Source organism: Chaetodon auriga, chromosome 9 (assembly GCF_051107435.1).
Source record: "Chaetodon auriga isolate fChaAug3 chromosome 9, fChaAug3.hap1, whole genome shotgun sequence".
In the NCBI taxonomy this organism is placed as follows: Eukaryota; Metazoa; Chordata; class Actinopteri; order Chaetodontiformes; family Chaetodontidae; genus Chaetodon; species Chaetodon auriga.
Window position 1 is genome coordinate 18,955,164 of NC_135082.1, and position 16,055 is coordinate 18,971,218.

The 16,055-nt window shown below is 41.1% G+C and overlaps 1 protein-coding gene across 2 annotated transcripts in view; it reads right to left on the reverse strand.

The window, feature by feature from the left end:
- drp2 (dystrophin related protein 2) overlaps positions 1-16,055 on the reverse strand; it is a 155,774-nt gene that overhangs the window by 74,551 nt on the left and 65,168 nt on the right. The gene's annotated exons all lie outside the window — the stretch shown is intronic.

A 16,055-nucleotide genomic window follows, 5' to 3' on the forward strand; every position in this document is an offset into this window, starting at 1 on the left:
CACACACAGGGACACAAAGAAAAAAAGAGAAACAGCAGGGGACACCCAGGTCAGTATTACAGTCAACTCATTTCGATTTTTACCTTTTTGGCTGCTGATAGTTAATATTTTGTTCTGGTGTATGAAGTCACTGTGAGTGGGATTTGAACATTTCTGGCTGTGGTGACCCCAGGGGTAGTTTCAAGCAAGACACTGTAGAAGAGAGCAAATCTTTCTGCTACCACACTCCATCCCACAGACCCAATTCAAGGACATATAAGCCAACATTAGCTCAGCAGCAGGGGTGCCAATGCAGAGATCCGACAAAAAAAACACAGGATCGTCTGAGAAAGAAGCTGAATATGGCTCAACTTTGGCTGCAGCACACTCACCTGTCAAGGCTCTGCACTGGCCAATCAAATACATTCAAGGTGACATCCCTGGTAGATTACTTTGTAACTTGAACAGATTATTCCTACTGTTTAATTCACAGTCGTCAAGACAAAAGATGAAATGATTGCTACGGTGGCAACTTTCCACCGCAGTGAAGTCCTATCTTATACACTGCGGTGAGGTGTTGTGGTGTTACTGTAGTGGAGAGTCGTTCAAACTTGTTGTTTCACAGGTGCCTGTGGTAACACGCCCCCCACCAACACAGCACAAAACCTACTTTATGGATTTTACACATTTTAATATTTAAAGACATTTATGTCAAAAACAACTCCAAAAATGACAAATATTCAGTGTTTTCTCAGAAATCGATTTTCTTCATCAGGATGACTGTTAGCTTAGCTTAGCACAAAGACTGGAAACAGGGGGAAACAGCTAGCCTGGTTCTGTCCAAAGGTAACAAAATCTACCCATCAGCACCTCTAAAGCTCACTGATTTACACGCTATATTCTGTTGCTTGATCCATACAAAAACCTGAGCGTAAAACCAACAATTAGCTGTGTTAAGGGGGTTGTGTGCTATATATGTCTGGAGACCCCTGCTGGTTGCCTTGAAATTGGTTCAAAAATGTCAAACTATTCCTTTAAATCTGCTATAATGAGGTGGCAAGCATGACTTAATAATAATGGCTGGATATGGAAATAAACAACTTTTTGCTAATGCATTGACAATACCAGCCTGAAAGGTGTCAGTGGCTTCTGCTGTCCCTATTCATTCCAGGTTTAAACCTAGACCTGCTCCATGAAACAGGAAACATATTAATCCTGTCTAGTCTGTCTAGTGCAGGCCAACAGACACAGTTTAGGTCAGATCCCACCTGCCGATTTCTGATATTTAATCAAAACATCAGCAAACAAAACCCTACTGGTCTACCTCTATATAATATACCTAGAAAGCCGAGTGCAAATAGTAACCATTGCAAGGTGAATAACTGCCCTGTGTGCAGGATAGAAAACCTGCATCATGAGACACCAGCAGTTTTATCCCATTATTCCATTCCATTAAATTGGAAACCGACACAGACAAAAAGCCTCTTTTTCTCACAGACTTTTAGAGTGAGGGGGCATGTGAGGTTGGACTTGAAGAGGTGCAATCCCCTCGATGGAAAATATCAAAGTGGCTGCCCATGTACACAAACATGCCAGCACCATCATCCACCCGCACACACGCACGCACACACATACACACACACACACGCACACACCTTAATAAGCAGCATTGAGGGCAGAAGAAGCTTTTCCAGGTTCACAGGTCATGATAAATCTTGTGTCTGGTCACTGGGCTGTCAGAGGTTTCCTGTCTTATCTGTTCATTTCACAACCTTTACCTCAGCAGCAGCTGGGCCTCTCAGCTAACACCTTCAGCTTTACAACACACACGCACACACACACATGCACAAGCACACACCATAACCAGGAGCTCCCCATGCGTTTGGTCAGAGGGCTCTTATCACATCGTTTTTTTAATCTAGTCAATCCAATTCTTCCCCGCTGGCAGTGTCAACCTCTGACCTTGACACCGGCAGTCAGTCATCCATCTACAGCAATGCACACATACACATAAAGAGCATTACCAAGACACAAGAGGAACCATTAAATGCTCTTTGAAGACGTGATATCTCAGGGAAAGCTGTCCTTTCCTCGACCTGCTTGAGCCATCTCCTGCACTCTGTTGAAGTATGTAAAGCACAAGTAAATTCCCAGGGTGCACTGCGGGATCGATGCAAACGTCTTTTTATGGTGACATTTTTAAGATTTTCAAAAAACTGAATATTGCCAACGTTTTCGGATTATAACTGCTGTCAGTATGATAAATGCAGTGTTATTTCATTCTGTATTTGCTGAAGTTATTAAATCAGGGTTTGTTTGTTTTCGATGGAAGTTACTAATCAGGTAACTAACTCTGGGGTGATACTGATCAGACCGGTAAAGTGATTAAACAAAGCCATAATTAAGCACAATAACACTTGAGAACACTTACAAACCTCAAAGGGTGGGTGAACATTGACGTTAATAGGAAATACTCAGCATTGGCTTGTAAAAGAAAAATGAAAGAGGGGATCCATCCATCCAAAACGCTGCTGCGCTGACGTCCCACCACACACGAGCAAGTCTGAGCTGCTTCTACACAGACTGAACTGCAGATTATTAGATTTTTATATCACCAATAGGCACTTTATATTTTATTTCTCTATGTTTAAAAAATGATTCCTGTTCATTACAGCTGCAAGGGATTGTCTGTTAGTTAGAAAAAAAATGTGTTTAATTGCACTTTAATGGAGAATTAATCGTACAGATTTTAAATAGACAACTGCATCATTTGGTCAAAGTGCAGATTTACCATAAAAGGACATGTCAACCGTTCGGTAGAGGCTCAAAACAGTGTGGCCAGTTGAAAAAATAATACTTCTTTTTTTCTTGTTAGTGCCAAAGGGAACCATTAAAGGGTTAACATGTCCACCTCACTCCTTCCCTTTGAGTATTTCTCTCTGGAGCTCAGACGGTTTGTCTAAAACAAATTGAGCCCGAAGTGAACCAGGAAGAAAGAACTACTGTTGCAGTGTCAACATTTGAGTGAATGACTCCCCAGTGAGAGAGAGTCAGTATACTCATCCCCGTTCTTTATCTTGATCCTCCTCCTCCTCCTGCTCTGTACATATTCATTCTTCTCTCTCCCTTCCTCGTTTGTTGTACAGGACACCTCACCTCCGATTGGGCGGATGGCTTTTATTTTCCTTTCCCATTTCACATGAATCATTACCATCTCCTTCCCACTGCTGTCTCTTCTCTTCCTTGCTTCCCTTTTCTCCCTCAGACAGCCCCTGTTAGTGTAGGTGAGTGTTGTATGAATCAGCAATACCCTGCACATCCCTCCCACTCTCTCCTGCACACACCGTCTTTTTCCCGACGCTGGATATAAGAGGTCACGTGTGACTCTGAATACTGTTAGTGCTTCAAGCACCTCACTTGAGCTCAAATACCTCTAAAACTGATAACTTAAACTCCTCTATATTCTGCGAACAGATTTGATTCACTTCACTGCTGTGTTTGTGAATAAAACATGGAAGCGAATGCAAATGAGGCAGGGGAGGCTCCGCATGGCACAATGAAGTTTAAGAGCAGAATGGCAGCATGATTGTTTGTTTGCTTTGGAAAGCTGCCTCTTCGAGATGTGAAATGGAGTTGAACAATGACAACCATCAACCACGCCACAGCCAACACCAAGGGAATACCCCGAGGGTGAAAGATAGCTCTGAGAGGTTTGTTTCTGGAGCGAAGCGGGAACTGAGTGACAGACAGCCCTGTCGGCGACCTCAAATCTCTCTTATTTCTCCTCAACTTTTTCCTCAGATAGCTACTAGCAGGGTTTCGCACGAAGCCACACACACATACATCATTGCAGTCAGTGGTATGCATTTATAAACATCTTTAAATATTAAAAAAAAAAAAAAATCGCTTCTCATTTTGGCTGCAAGACACATTAAAGCCACTGCAATAGGGAAATGATGTCTCCAAAAATCATGTCATGCAAATGTCTCGATTATCTCTGTCCTGTTGGCACACATCTGCATCATGGAGGCATGTATTAGGTGGGTCTGTCTCCCGCTTTAAACTTCAAAAACATGAGTCAAGCTTTAAACATGCATTATTTACGGCCTTGATCGGATGTGGCGTTGCTCAGTCGAGCGTACGTACTGCATGTTTTCCAAAGATGCTGAAAAACCAGCAGAGATTTCACTGACATGCCACAAAGTGACACAGACAATATTCATCTTGCTGCTATAGCTACAGCTCTCACCTCCATGCACTCATAACTGTTTCCTACAGACATCATGACTTCACACTTTTGAAATTGCCCAATTATTTGGAGAGCACTGATAGAATGTCTACCTCTTGTTCCCTTTTTTTTTTTTTTTTTTTTCTTGACCACTCGAGCTCAGGGAACCTGGAAGGACATTTTCCAGACAACAATTTCAAATCAAAAGAGTTGAAGATCATACAAGATAGCGCACAAAGCTTTTGGGGTTTCAGAGCAAAAGAGAAAAGACAGTTCAACTGCACGGCTCGAGCCTCGGAGGATCAAAGCCACTGTGCCGCTACACCATGTCTACACGTTGATATTAATCTAAAGGAATCAAGACTGGAGCCAAGATATCCCTGAGAAGCAATAAGATAGCAAGGATTTACTCTCATTACCGGAGCTCTGCGGCTAATGCAATTCTTTCACAATGTGCAGTGCCTACCTTAAGAGTACAGACTCGCTGCCCTGTTTCGATTCCAGTCTCAGACTCACGTTGTGGAAGCTGTCAGTGAAGGTAACAGTGTTAACATTATTTACCCTGCCTGTTGATTGGCCTGGCAGAGAATGCAGAGATAAGTTGGGCATGCAGAGAGGGACAAAAGAACCAGAGAAACAGGGAGAGGGAAGGAGGGAGGAAGGGATGGAGGGAGGGATGGAGGGGGGGGGTCTGGAGGAGAAGACAGACACAGGCATGGGGAGGGATGGGTGACCTAATAAGCAGAGGCTTCTCTCTTGGTCAAAGACTTCTCTGTCCTTGTGCATTCCTGCTCACACCTACATGGTCCCCCACTGCCCAAGACCAACAGGAAGAAAAGGCCATCTGCCTGATGTCCTTCGACCCACACACACACTCTGACCAAAAAACCTGCACTAATGGTTCTGGGAACAGTCTCGACTCAGAGAAAAACAAAAAATAAATTATTTTATTCCTATAACAGAGGCTTGCGTTCCTACAGCATCCTCTCACAATATGCACCATTAATAGTGAGCACAAGGGCCAAAGCCACAGCTACGGAAACCCAGAACGGCCGTGTCGGCATTTAGTTTTTTGATGCATTGATCTGGCGACCGTGAGTTAATCATTTCGTTATCTCGAGATGACAAAGCTCATTTTCTCACGATAACAGGTCAGTTTTATCTCTTCATCTCAAGAAAGCCAGAGGCCGATTTCTGGAGATATTTCATTACAAAAAAGGCTTCATATGAGTGGATCATGACACACACACTGCTCCGTCGGGTGGATATGAGCGCTTCAAAACAAACCACATGAATTTTTTATGAACTTTTTCCATGTGTTGTAAGGATGTTTTCCCAAGTGATTTCATATGAGGCTATTTACATTAATTATAATTACTGTAATGAACAGGCTTATACACAGCGGTGAACTTAAAGCAGATACTGTCCAATGGGCTACAACCAAAAGAAATCTCTTTGGCAGGGCAGCTGGTAAAGAAACTACAGACACTGGTGACTGTTTGAATGGTATAATAAAGTATGTACATAAATAATTAAGATTGAAATACAGTCTGATGCGTTGTTCAATATTGGTTACTCCTTCGTCTGACATTTCCAGCTTAAATTAGCTGCTACAGTTAAGACAACATCAATGCACGCTGGCATGGCAATGCAGATCTCTGATAAACAATGTAAGTAATAAAAGGAAACTACCTTTTGTTCTATAGTTGATTATCTAATTAACTCATGATCTTGAGATTAAAAAGAAAATAGCGCAACCATTCATGGTTTCTGTCCACAGCACAGTGACAATACAACAAGAAAATATGCAGCAAGTAAAGAAATAACAGCACGGAAGGAAAGGTTATGTGAACAGATATAAAAAGTGTGTGTAGAGGTTTAGTTTTCCTCTGTGTTCAGCAGCTTGGCTATAGGGACAGCAGTGTAAGACCACTTTGATCCAGACTTGAATAGCTCAACAACTACTGGATGGATTGCCATGATATTTTGTACAAACATTCATGTTTCCAAGAGGATGAATCCTGCTGACTTTGGTGACTGTCTGACTTTTCCTCTCACATTGCCATGGAGTTGACTCCTGTCGATGGATTGCCATGAAATTTGGACATTCATGTCCCCCTCTGGATGACCTGTAACCATTTGGTGATCACCTGAGTTTTCATCGACCACCATCATCAGGCCGTCATCTCCACTACTTTGATTGATCAGACATTCCCATCAGCCTCAGCTGCTCTTTGTGTTTTATGTGGATCGTGTGCAAATGTTAGCATGCTAAAACACTAAACGTAAAGGCTGAACTTAAATATTACACCTGCTTAGCATTGCCATTTGTGAGCATGTTAGCATTTAGCTTAAAACACATCTGTGCACGAATATTCAGTGTTGATGGCTCTGTATGTCACAAATTCATTTTATTTCTTGAGCCTATATTTCAGAAGGCGTTATTTTTCAGCGTTACGGCTGAAAAGACGTTGCATAGTTGACACATAAAAACACTTGATTTTCAATTAATTTTCAACATTTACATACAGCAGAGTTAAACAAAAGCTGAGGCATAAAGAGAGACCTGGACTGTTTAAAATTATGAAATTCTTCCTGAAAAATGTTTGAAATCTTGCATTTGAATGCCTGAAATGAAGGCAGTGTTTCCAAATCAAGTTCATCTTGTAAGTTTAGAACTTTGCGCACACTGAAGATTATCCATCTGGATCAGTGGTTCTTCTTTTAACCCCTTAAAAGCAGCTTCTGCTTCCAACTCACAGGGTATGACCTTCCATGAGCTGTGAGGAACGCTGTTCTTTTTAAGTTTCCTTCATTTGAAGGATTTGTGGAGGCTCAAAGAGGTGAAAGTATCCAAGAGAAAAAAGTAAAAAGTTAAAAAGTAGATAGAAATCTGAAAAAGAAACTAAATATAATTTGTGTAAGAGAAACAGACTTTCCTTTTTCATCCCTTTAATGATTTTGTGATCTCCTAAAATTTATCTTGGGACCCCTTGGGGGGTAATCACACCACAATCTGGAAACCACTGATCTAGACAACGACCACGAGACACAGGAGAATTTTACAGAGGCAGACAGGAAGTTTACCAAAGTTCATGACTACAGCTGTGAAACATGTTCTTCCATTCATCTACTCACCTTCCTCTGGACTCTCAGGGGGTAAAAAAATAATGAAATTTAAAAGGATAAGGAGTAAGGAAACTCATTTAGGGAGAGTTAAAGGCCTGGCCAAAGGGGTCATAAAGTTTTTCTCAGGGACATTTCCTTCGCGGAAATTAGACATTCATATTAAAATATATATATCAGCTCTGACAGATGGAGTGATTGTACTGAAATGGAACTAATTCCGTGCAGTAATTGCGAACACATCCTTCTGTCAGCAGGATAAAGCCAACAACGATTTGTAATGCTTTTACACCCACTACTACAACACTTAACAGAAGTGATGAAGCCATTATGCACTGTCCAACAGAACTGGCGAGCATTGATACGGATGCCCAGAACTCAGCGGCTGGGCTTCACTGAATGTGCCGAACACTGATTTAACTTCAGGAAATAAATGCCAAGTCAACAATGACTCAGAGTGTCAGTGTCCAGGAGGCCTGCTGGTAAATAGCGCGCGGATACGAGTCGGTGCGAGTGTACTCGTGCATTTCTGCGAGTGTGTGTGTGTGTGTGTGGTTGCAGGTTGATGTGTGTGTGTGTGTGTGTGGCTTGTTTCAGTAGCAGGCTCTTGGCTGTGTGCCTGATGGGGGTTAGTGGAGGTTGGACCACTGCCTCCCTGCTGCTCTGTCCCGCTGTCCCACAGCCCCTCAACAGCCACCAGTTAGGACGCACACACACACACACACACACACACACACACACACACACACACACACCCTGCAGCTTTCAGGCCCTCTCTGCTGCTGATGCAGGATGAGCGAGCTGAGCTTCCCCTCACAGCTGCAACCGTCACACACTGCTGGAGGGACTGGAGGAGCTCCAATGACACGGGGCACACACATATGCAACCACACACATTCACACAGGCGTGCTTGAATATCATCTATGAAATAGCAGGCGTGCACAGAGACACATGCTCACAGTAAGAAAAGAAGCACACACTTCCAACTACATCAGCTATACCCTTCACATACCCCCTGCTGGGCACAGGCAGCAGTCAGACTGTTACTACCCCCCCTGTGAAATATTGCCACACTCTTTCAAAGCTTGACTCCTTTTGTCTGTAGACATGTGGCACAGCGATTTGTGATTGGAAGCACCCAACAGAACAGCAGGACCAAGGAAAGACTTTCACTTCCTCTCCTCCTGCCATCTTGCTTGCGCGCTCCCATCAGGGCTGCACATTGTCATGCTCGCAGTGGTTTGCCCTCCAACCAGATTTTTCATTACCCTTCCTCGTTTATTATCCTTTCAATGACAAAGTAATTTCCCTCCGGAGCAAACATGCCATCCACACACTTATTTTTATTTACATGATGCTATTGCTTCCCTTTTTTTTTTTTTTTTTGGTCCTGAAAAGATGGCTTTGAAGCAAGAGCTCGGCAGTGAAATAAGAGCTAGGCTGACATTAACATCATTATTGCTGGAGGTGGAAGTGTTATTTGAACACTTTATAGGACGCTCATTGTGTTGATTCGAGCATCAGGTGAGTAATGGTAATGCTTTTCATTCATGGTGAGTGAAGTGCTTCAAGAGCAGCAGTTCAGCATCAACTGGCTGTCTGATTATTCTGTGGTAGTTTGTGTGTGTGTGCCCAGACGATACTAGGGGGCTGGGCAGACCCTTACTGAAGCCCAGTGATCCCAGAGAACACCTGCACAAGTACTTTCTATTGACTTTTATCATTTAATCAGAGAGATTAAGTCTTATTTCCATACAAGAAGTTTGAAAAATTCAATCTGTGTCCAATACAAATCATCTTAACTCAAGAATTTTCTTTCCAGCGCAGCCGTCTGTCTTATAGGCCTCTACACTGAGAGGGTCGCTGCTCTCTGAGGTGTTTCACTCCACTGTTAACCTCTTAAAAGCTTGATTTTCATTTGTATTTCCCTTAAGTAACATTAAGGTTGTCAAAATCAATGCGTTCATAACCATATACTCTGTATTAGCTTGTTCCACCTCTTCCCTGAAGCTGTATGATGTTTACACTGACTGAAATATTAAAACTCCTGTTTCAATGTGTGTGTTTTTATGGCTGCACTACTACTTCAAAAGGAAATATTGTTAATACGTTGAGTACTATCTTAGATATCTTTCAATATGTTTGGTATCTGTAGAAACTCCAGTGGAGTTTTTAGAGAGTACTCAGAGTTTGAACAAAGTACTGACCCAAAGTTGCTGAATTCATCTCAAACTGATCCAGAGTTTGAAAGTGGACTGAGTTCAGGTTTCTAGGTGAGCTTCACAAATGACAAACAGCTTGTAAATGCAGGTTCAGTATAAATGTAACAATGTCCAAATACGTTTTAGATGAAAACTGCAAATACCTTCAAATACATACAATAGCGCATTTCTCCTACACACACAAAGAAATATTTGTGTGTGCATGAGAAATACATTTATGAACCTCATTTTTTGGTGGATTCGTTTATGAGATGGTCACATCAACCCCAAAATACATTGGTCATCCCTCTGTGTGTTTTCATTAATACTACAAATGGTTAAACATCCAGCCAACACAGTGCAAAATGAACATTCATTTGGTGTTTCTGGCCTACCTCTGTTTTGGTCTCCACCATCTCCTGCTGTAAATATCTGGCTCTCTAGCTGCTTACTGCTGCACCAGCTAGTTGTTAACTTTGTCTGCCGTTTGGTGCTGAGCAGGTAGTGTACAGCGGGGGTTTATGAGAGCCTTTGTGGCAGAAAACAGCCGCCTGCTGCATCTGGAAGTTGGCAACAACATGACCAAAGAAATGAAAACTCTGAAAGAGGCTAAAAAAGGCTGAATTCAGTGATAATTTTCTGTGGGTTTGTCATAAGTAGAAACACCTTTGACACTACTTGAAGTCATTTGGCTTTCAGACGCTTTTAGTTTTCAGACAGATCAGAACATTTGCTGAAGAACCAAATATCTTGTTATGAAACAGCACTTCTTTCTTTTTTACTGACAATTTAACCAGGAGGGTTTCGTGGCCATCCAAGCTTTGAAAATTGCTCCAAATACCAGTTAACAAGCATATGCAAAGAAAATGACATTTACTTCCAAAGCCCAGGACACCCTGAAGAAACTTCTCCCGCTTCATAACTCTTTTCTGTGTTCTTTCAAGATGCCGCCACCCATTTATAGAAAACAAGCTGATTTGTTTTGGAAATATGCCGAAACAATCTTAAAATAACTGACAGATTTTTGCACTTGTTTGAAGAAAACAAGACTCTCAGGCCTCAATATTAAGAATCACTTGGTAAGAACGAGTTATTTTTGCAATGTGCCCTGAGTGGTCTCTGCTTCAAACAGCCCTCCCAGCAAGAAATAGATCACGGGCAAATGTCCACTTTACTCAGCTGTTTTGTTGACGCCACTGGTACAGACAGCATCCTAATGAGCTCGCTGTGAACACTTTCCATTTTTATTTCATACGGCTATCTTGGCTTCTCCTGCTGTCTTTTTTCAAGAAAAAAATTAATTTACAGCTTAATGAAAGCTGGAAGACCACATGCAAGCTCACATACGGCTTATTTAACCCTAATGTATTTCCGTCTGTGTGTGTGTGTGTGTGTGTGTGTGTGTGAGCACACTGCATGCAAATATTCACCTTGAGAGTCACGTGCCATCCGTTCAATTATGTCCATGACTAATGAACAGAGCTAAACAGAGTTAAGATTTAAGGGACAGTTTCTGGTCTTGAATCTGTTTAAAGGCAGCAGATGACAGTTGAGATATTTCATCCTGTTTCAAAGAAAAAAAAACTCGCTGCTTTGCTGTTAAACGGTTCCTTAAAACGACAAGTAGATATGAACCAAATTAAAAACAGCAGACCACAAGGCTTGAAATTGCTAGTGAAGGAATCAGAAAATGAACCTGGCTGATTTTAGGGATGTTAAAGCTCATTACTTAAGCAAAAGCAAAAATGGTGATTAACTTAACAGACTTGAATACTTTTCTTGGGTGAATGACTTCGAGCACACCTTCAGCAAACTCAAGCGAGCAGACTGAAAAATACATGGGCTGGAAACACAGAGGACCAGCTTTGAGACTGAGCAGCCAGATGTAAAAGAAATTTAATTCTGCAGTGGGCTTCAAATATGATACAACTTGTGATATCCAGACCATTTTAACTCAGAGTTAAGTGGCTATTGCAATGCAATTTTTTATAGAACAAGTCCTTTAAAAGAAAGTGTTGTGTTTAGGATGCACTGATCCGTTCAGTCTACAGTGGTGCAATATATACAGCATGTGATGAGGCAACCAGCAAAGAAATAGAGCAATAAGCCACTGAAGAGGATTCAAAGCATATCGGTCCTTATCTTAAACAGATTATTTAGCCCTTTCTAATTATATCAAAAGGCATTTTAGGGATTAGCCAAGACATAAAGCCATTCATATCAAAGGAGTTTAGATTTGTGGTCGTGGTTTTGTTGTTTGTAGTGTTGTGCAAAAAAGAATTAAAAACTCTGAGATGTCAATAAATTGAGACAATCCCTTGTGTTTGAAATATCCATTTTGTGACAAGTGTATATATTGTGTTTAGACTTAACTAAAGAAAATGAACACAAAGAGATGCACATACTGTCTGACAATTACTGTGCCAGCAGCACTGATTAAAAGTCAACCCTGTCATTGCTTCCTAACATGCAGTGATGTGTGGCAAGGGAACGCCTGATTCAGAGAAGAGGTAATTTAGAAAAACTCCAATTGAAATCCCTGCTAATTAAGATCTGTTTCTTCCACTGCAAGGACTATGAGATGAAATACTCATGGGAGAGAGTGTATTTACATGGAGCTAAATGAAGTTGAAAACAAAAAAATGACACCTTTTTCTTTCTGATTCCATCCTACTCACAAAAATAACAGTGACTCGTTTTCTGGATGAACATAAGTCACAGATTGAAAGCTAAAATATGCCACCATACTTGGTCTTGAAGCAAACAAAGCAGGTCAGAAAACTTTGGAAATTTACTGTGACTAAACACCAGAAGCCAACAATCAGGCCACACATTCATTCATCCGCCTTAGAAAATGTCACAAACAATGCGGTTTAGTGACAGCACAGGAGCCAACGACAACATAAAAATAATGCAAATTAAGAGCCGTGGTTTGTTATAGCCTTGTGCAGCATTTGGGATTAATAGTGCATGCATAAAACAGCTGGCACTTTCTTGAACTGAGGCAGCTAAAGTGTGCATTTTCTAATCTAAGTTTCTAATGACTAAAATGACAAAGAGAGCATGAAAGCACAAACTAAAAGTGAAGCAGGACAGGCACCGCTGACCTTGTCAAACCTGACTGCACCTGAGTTTGGTTCCAAGAAATGCATCTGAACTGCTCAATTCACCAGTAACAGTTTTGTTTATTTGGTGTAATACAAGCTTGGCTCCAGCCCAAAAATGTAATTTAACAAACAAGTATTTCCTTTTATGTTTCTAATTACATCCAGTCAGTATTAGATAGAGCTGAGACGGTCTGAATATTTTTCAGTATCAGTGCCAAGACACCTTTTTATACTTTGCTGACTGTACAAAATGTTTTACAATTGTTTATTTTGTTGAAAGAAATAATGAAACATCCCAAACACATTAATCATTAGTGTTGTCTTAAGCCAAATAGACAAAAGAACTTTGCCAAAATTAAGTAAAGCATAAAATTTAAAAACGTTTGCATTTGAACATCAGTAAGTATCTGATCCAAGACCACGTTCAACAAGATGAATCCGTCCCTTGTTTTATCTTGAAGTTTTCTAACTGGGTTTGCGAACAAAGACCACGCCTCCAACACATCCCATTCCAGCACAAAAGCATTGAACCACACCTGATCTCTTTCTGGTTTTCACGCCGCCGACCCTCCCATACCCCCTCAAACCACTTTTTCTTTCCTCTCTCCTGTCTCTGTCTTGAATACCTCAACCAATGAGGCACCATCTAAAAACTCTCATGTCATCTTCTCACCTCCAGTTGACACCAGTCCATCATCATACTCCTCCACCCAAGCCCCTGATTGCTCCCCTCATCCCATCATCCCTCGATCCTCATCCCTTCATCCTCCTGACCCTCAATCCATCCCTCTTACATCGCCTGAGCTCTCCTCCATCCATTAAACTATCCTAAATCCGTGCTTTTATTGTTGTAGTCTTTGTTAGTGAATACTGTTTCTTCCTAACATGAAGGACAACGTAACGAAGCTGATTTGACAGCCGGTTTATTTTTATGAATACAGCTTCCTTATTACTGGAAGAATTTATATTTACAATATTGAATAAAAAGCTTATTTTGGTATCGTTTTCTGATTTGTAACCACTGAATTTAAAATTGCTGTCCAGTATGGTTTTGCTGATTGTTGGTTTTTGCTTCCAGTAAAAACTTTTCAGATGACAGACAAGATATAAATATAAGAGTAATTTCACGTCAGAACTGTGAAATTATAAAAATATTGCTCCAATGCCCCTGAGAGGGGGTTTGGTACCTAAAAGAGAATAAGGTATAATTACTGAATATTCACAGCAACAGTGCTTGGAGTGCCTGTATGTGCTAATGATGAACATCGGCAATAATAAAGGCAGCAGAAAGCACAAATCAACAGGGAGAAAAGCTATAATGGATTCAACACTCCACCGAGGCTCATTTGAAAGAACGAATCTCATTATAACTGCAAGAAAAGGCTTTTGACAGGGTATGGTGTGACATTTGGCTCTCTGCTCAACTGTCCACACTCACTGGCCTGTCAACCTTGTCACTTCCTATTTGCTGAGGGAGCCATAAAGATTCCAATAGACTGGAATCTGGTTGACAGCTTGCTGTCCATTAAAAAGGTGACAATGAGTTCCACAAAATATCTGCAGCCTACAGTATGAGCTGCAGCTACGGCATAAATCAGAGTTTCACGGAGAAAGAGCGGCACTGAGCAGCAGTGCACTTTGCCAAACAGAGGAGGAGACGTAAAACACACAGGAGACATTCAGATTTAACAAACATTACAACAGAAATAGAAAATGCAACATTGATGCTTTGCCTGTGTCACAAAACACTGGGACATAAACTCCGTGGCTGACTAACTATGTAATTGGGGCAGGCACAAATCCAGTGTGAAAGCAGCTGTTTGTGTAAACAGGGTCGTGTCTGTTTTCCTCTCGCTGAACACAAATAATTTTAGTTAAAAAAATATGTTTCGAGAATCATTTACATGCATCAAAACAGGACAGACTAAATGGAAAAGGCTGGGATGAAATTGGGGCGCCGAATGATCACCAGTGGAAGAGCAAAGAGCTCAACTTAAATGAAAAAATGAACGTTTCAGTTCTTCAAAACCTAACCTAAATAGCAAGTCAGACGTGAGTAAAATCAATTCCTAGGCACTGTATGGTGCTGATTAGTTGTAAGTAGACTGCAGGTAGGGGGGAAAAAGGAGAGAATAATTTGTTTCCATTAGATGAATCTAGGGTGGATTTCAATGCACTAATGAAGAGCTAATGATAGAGGAGAGTTTAAAATATTCAGGTAGCACTCATCTCCTATGAAACTCTGAGACCTGCATTAACATACTCACTTCATTTTAACCTTCTTCATGCCCTCAATTCAAGGTCTATTCATAAGGACTCCTTTTGATTAGCTCAGAGATTCCACCCAAAGGAAAGTAAATCCTGTTTACGGCGCACTTTTCAACATTTGCCATATATCATTACACGTGGGACAGGACTGCAGGTCTGGTTGGAAGAGAAAAGGCTGAGTAGGCCTCACAAACACGTCTCCAAACAAACTGTCCTTTCAGCGAAGGACAGTAGGCAGAGAGCTGGACGGGACGAGCTGACCTGACATTTAAGGCTATTGAACATACCATGGCATAAAAAGTACGCTCTGAATGACTCATTTTTCCTGGATTTGGAACGAGCGTGGAACATGGCGACATGCTCCAGAAAGCCTTGTGATAATGGCCAAGGATGATAAAGCGGTTGATAAAGTCTCAGCTCCAGCGTGGAGAGAAGATGTTTTCAAACGGGTGTCAGATGTCAGGCCAGTGGAGACTAAAAATATTCTGTAATGGAACATTTCCACAATCCTACATGTGATACCAGAGCAACCTGTCATTAAATGTTCACCAATCAAGTTGTTTTTCTGTGTTTTTCCTCCACATCAGTGCGGTTGGATGTTCAATCTCAATAATGGAGGAAATAGATTATATCCCAATCTCTTCTGTCCAATTAGTACCAACGAATCTATGCTGCTGAGTAAAAATAATACGCTGCGCGATATAATAACATAATAATGGTGTGACAAACAGTGGTGGGGGAAGCATTCAGACTATGCACTAATAAGCAACATTTTAATATTGTTGCTGCAAAGAAGCTAATTATACCTACTTTATATATTGTTGGATCATTAAATCTATGCTGATTTTATGAACTGGTCAGTTTGTGTGTTAAGCCTTAATCTGCACAGTAACAAGTAATTCAAGTGTCCTGGTGAACTAGAAGTTTCCCTCTGAAACACAATATTGTAGAAACAAGTAACGAAAGAGAAACAAGTAGGACATCAGACAGGCTGTAAACAAGTCGGTTCAACCACTTTATTTTGAGATAAATCCAAAAATCTGCACACCCAAAATATCAGTCATAATCTTATCCTCAATACACTTACAGTAAGTGCAAGTTGAAGCAAGAAGTCAGTGTGTAAGCTGTGAAAGAGGTTTATGACC